The 4,626-nt window shown below is 35.0% G+C and overlaps 1 pseudogene across 1 annotated transcript in view; it reads left to right on the top strand.

Annotated features, from left to right (window-relative positions):
* The first annotated feature begins 477 nt into the window (after positions 1 to 477).
* Positions 478 to 4,626, top strand: part of LOC119588881 — a 5,764-nt pseudogene continuing 1,615 nt past the window's right edge. Inside the window, exons 1-12 of the transcript XR_005230145.1 lie at positions 478 to 567; positions 707 to 881; positions 1,044 to 1,210; positions 1,355 to 1,556; positions 1,671 to 1,865; positions 2,406 to 2,524; positions 2,649 to 2,774; positions 2,905 to 3,006; positions 3,271 to 3,398; positions 3,838 to 3,930; positions 4,048 to 4,181; positions 4,304 to 4,448. The product of XR_005230145.1 is annotated as a ribonucleoside-diphosphate reductase large subunit-like (transcript). The remainder of the gene's footprint in view (positions 568 to 706; positions 882 to 1,043; positions 1,211 to 1,354; positions 1,557 to 1,670; positions 1,866 to 2,405; positions 2,525 to 2,648; positions 2,775 to 2,904; positions 3,007 to 3,270; positions 3,399 to 3,837; positions 3,931 to 4,047; positions 4,182 to 4,303; positions 4,449 to 4,626) is intronic.

Genomic DNA, 4,626 nt, shown 5'->3' with positions numbered 1-4,626 from the left:
GGATTTTTATTGGGGTGAAATTGGCTTTAAATAAGAAAAAATAATAGATTCTGTAAAATATATATAATAAAACTCATGGAATCTATGAATCTGACAAACTTGCACAACAGAAAGGAGGTTAAGACAAAGGTTTTGAGGCAGAGCAGGAGACAGATGAAGCTGCAGCCCGTTTCATTTTTATCAGAGTAAGAGCAGAGTCAAAATGTAAGCAGGGTAAGCACCTCCATGGGAAAAGCGGTTTTAAGTATTAAAAAAATGTTGTGGTTTCTATAAGTCTGGGAATAAGAATGCTGCTTTTTTTTATACTGCTAAGTATATATGTAAAAAAAATTAAAGTAAAATTTTAATTTGGACTTTTCACTTCTTTGATGTGATCAACTTGGCTCGGGTGGAATTTTCAGCTCTTGGTTTTAAGTAGATTGAAAAGGGCAGAAATTTGCAGTCTGGCCAAAAACTGATGTTTGAATTTCTCCACAGATGGACGTCAAAAACCTTTTTATGTTCGACAAAATCACTTCTCGAATTCAGAAGCTCTGCTAGGGACTCAACATGGACTTCATTGATCCTGTGAGTATTAAACCTAGTTTTCTAGGTCTGAGATGAAATTAAAATGAGTTTTTTCCTTGCATGTATAATGAGCAAGTAAAAATTTTATGAAAATGGCTATGTGAGGATTTATGTACTCATCACCTATGAAATTTCCCAGCCTGCAATCACCCTTAAAGTGATCAAGGGCTGTATTCTGGTGTGACAACTGTAGAATTGGATAACCTTGCTGCTAAAAAACTGCTGCAACAATGACAACAAAGCACCCTGTTTTATGCTGTGCTTGCTGCCAGGATTGCGGTGTCAAACCTCCACAAAGAACCAAGAAGAGTTCAGTGGTAAGGGAATTGGATGTTGACTGAGAGATGCATGCAAGATTGGTGACATTCTGTTTGTTTATATTTATACCCTCTTAGCATCTGGTGAAAGGAAAAGGGCGTTTCTTCTGTTGAAGTTTTCTGAAATTTTAACTTTTTACCCAACAGAGGTAATGGAAGATCCTATAACATGGTTGATAATAAGACTGGAAATAAGATGCCCATGCTTGGCGAACACTACTACAAGATCATCATGGAGCATGCAGATAAACTCAATTCTGCTATTATCTATGACCCTGACTTTTTTTACAATTATTTTGGCTTCAGGTCAGTAATGTGAATATAAAGTTTAAGTCCAAATGTTAATACTTAAAAAAAAAAGAAAAAAATCAGTATGATTTATTATATTTTTGAAGTTTAATATTGACTCACTAACTATGAAATTAATATATTTGTAGTGTAGATCTTACTTATCCTCTAAAACTTTCCAGACTCTGGACGTTCTTATTTGCTCAAGATCAATGGCAAAGTGGGAGAGCGACCCAAAAAGATGGGTTTATGAGGGTTGCAGTGGGCATCCATGGTGAGGATATTGATGCTATTGAGACTTACAACCTATTGTCTGAGAAGTGGGTTTACACATGCCTCACCCACTCTTTTCAATGCTGCTACAAGAAGGCCACAGTTATCTAGGTAAGAGTCCACAGCTAGATTGCACATGTATTTATAACAATATTTTACTCAGTTTTGGTTCACTATTTATTACCCTTGATTTACTGTAACTAAAAAATAATATATATTACACAGCTGCTTCCTACTAACGATGAAGGGCGACAGATTGAGGGCAAATTTTTGACCACTTAAGCAGTGTGCTCTGATCTCCAAGTCTGCTGGAGGCATTGGGCTGAACGTGCACTGATCAGGTCCATGGGAAGTATATTGCAGGAACCAATGGAACTTCTAATGGTCTTGTGCCCCTGTTGAGGGTGTACAATAACACAGGTAAGTACTTTTTTTGTATCAGTGGTGACCTAATATTTCTATTTTAGTTGGTAAATCTTCAAATAAAAAAAATAAATGTGTAATGGACATAAAGAATAACCAGAATAACATTTGGTTATTAGTAATAAAACTAGAAAGTAGAGGAAGAGCACATTGACTTTTTAGGTATAAACCTTTAGATCTATGCCTTCAATACACTGACAGCCAAACCCAAAATTCCACATCTATAATCTGGCAAGATAGAAACTGTAGTCTTTCCTTTTTAATTGTGTAAATTGGTAAAGCTGTAATCTTGTCAGAATATACGTTATGGACATTTGTATTATTTTTCTAATTAAAATTCAGGGTCACAGTGGTTGTGGGACTCGTCTGGTCAAATGTAGCCCTATTTTCCCAAGAATTCCCTTACAATTTTTGTTGTACATATATTTGAAAATATGGCCCATTGAAAAAGGGATTGAAGGAAAGGTAAACTATAGACTTTTTTGTACCCCTTCGTAGGTTTATATTTTCATAAAACAAATACTCTGAAAATTTCAGCTCGTTATGTTGACCAGGGTGGAAACAAGAGGCCAGGTGCATTTGCCATCTACTTGGAGCCATGGCACCCAGATATTTTCGATTTCCTTGATCTTCGCAAAATTATGGAAAGGTGAGAGGTTACACAGTGAAATATAAGAAATTAAGTGATATTAAAATGGAAGATCAAATTTATGTATCGATGTGATGTATGATAGGTTGTTTCTTAATTGTTGAAGGTTAAATTTACTTGCACTTTTCTAGGATGAACAAAGAGCAAGGGATCTTTTCTTGCTTTGTGGATCCTGATCTGTTCATGCAGCAAGTGGAAGCCAATGGCGAATGGTACCTGATGTGCCCTATGAATGCCCAGGATTCATGATACCTGGGGTACACAAATCACTTTCATAGCTACTGAATTATATAATTCATAGTGTAATGTGGGCATTAGAATTATGCTATTCTCTATCATTTTTCCTTTTCTGTGAAGGGTACATTATTATTACATTTCCTTTAATAGGTGAGGAATTTGAGAAACTCTTTCCACAAGTATATCGAAGAAGGTCGTTTCCGTCGCAAAGTGAAGGCACAACAGTTTTGGTATGCAGTTATTGAATCACAGGTGAGTTAGATTCTTGTGCTGTGTGAAGTATGGTCAATATCTGTTCTTGAGGAATGTCAAAGTAAAGTTAAGGTTTTACCTAAGGATGTACAATCAAATACAAAGCTTTTAGAGGAGTTCACTCTGTTACTCTGCAGAGATATATCTAAAGCCCGCTTTGGGAATTACTTTATATTTGTTGAAGTCATATAAAAGCGTATATTGGGATAAAATACTATAATTTGTTTCTATGAATTAGATTTGCAAATTTCATGCAGGTTGGAGACCTGGTACACCATACATGGTTATATAAAGGATGCCTGCAATAGAAAGAGTAAACCAACAGAACCTTGGTACCATCAAATGTTCTAACCTCTGTACCGAGATAGTAGAAAAATTCCTCACCAGATGAGGTAAATTTTTTTGTGTTTTTTTCACCAAGTCTGTTTTGAGAATTATTTCACATCCTTGAAAATGGAAGGGTCTTTCTCTTTAAAAGTATTTTTAATTATGCTTAAATCTTTGAGTTGTGCAATAATAATTTATTGTTTTCCAATCATGTAATCTTTGTGTGAGACTTTGATTTAGAATTACATTATCAATATCAGCTGTCACTTTGTTTTAACAGACTTGGAAAGGAAAACATTAGTTCCCTCATTATTTTCCTAATATATTATTTTAATGAAAATGTAGAAATAGATTTTACTGTGAAATTAGGTGCCATAATTTCAAATGCACAATTCTCCTGTTTCTTAAATAAAAGATTTGTGACTTGTTTGTCATTAAAATTTTACTTGTTCTTAGTTAACAATATTTTAAATGTTACTGATGCAATGGTATGTTATATTGCAGGTTGCTGTGTGCAATTTAGCATCAATTGCTCTCAACATGTATGTCAACCCAGACAAAACCTACAACTTTGTCAAGCTAAAGGAGGTTACAAAGGTATTGACCAGAGTTCTAAATCTGTCCATTTCCCCGTTTACTGTTATGTGATATGAATAACTAGTGAAAAGTGATGAGAAACATGGATTTTTTTCTAAGGGCTATTTTTTAAAACAGGTCATTACAAGAAATCTGAACAAGATTATCGATGTCAACTTCTACCCTGTTGAAGAGGCTAAGCGTTCAAACATGCGCCATCGACCTATTGGCATTGGTGTACAAGGGCTTGCTGATGCCTTCATTCTCATGAGGTAGGACCAGCAATTTTTTACAAATTTTTCTCACCATTTGCAGTTTATAAAGTCAATAAATAGATCTTATGTTTAGCCTTTTGTGAGTAGCAAGTTCTAAGCAATATCTATTTTTCTCCTAGATATCCCTTTGACTCGGAAGAAGCAAAGTTGCTCAACAAGCAGATCTTTGAGACCATTTACTATGGTGCAATGGAAGCAAGCTGTGAACTAGCAGAGAAATTTGGTCCTTATGAAACCTATGAAGGATGTCCAGTCAGTAAAGGGGTAAGTGGTGAAAAAAGACTTGAGTGTTAAAGGTGCTGAACTAATGAATGGGGAAGCATGAATATATTCTGTTTTAGGATTGTTTCATGGCAACAGGATTCCTAACATACACCTTATTGTTAAGGAGGTCTATGGGATTGTCATGATGACAAACAATGCAATATTTAAAATAAAAATT

The sequence above is a fragment of the Penaeus monodon genome, chromosome 24 (assembly GCF_015228065.2).
Source record: "Penaeus monodon isolate SGIC_2016 chromosome 24, NSTDA_Pmon_1, whole genome shotgun sequence".
Lineage (NCBI taxonomy): Eukaryota > Metazoa > Arthropoda > Malacostraca > Decapoda > Penaeidae > Penaeus > Penaeus monodon.
Note: the sequence above shows the minus strand (reverse complement) of the source record. Positions and strands in the feature narration are given on the sequence as shown.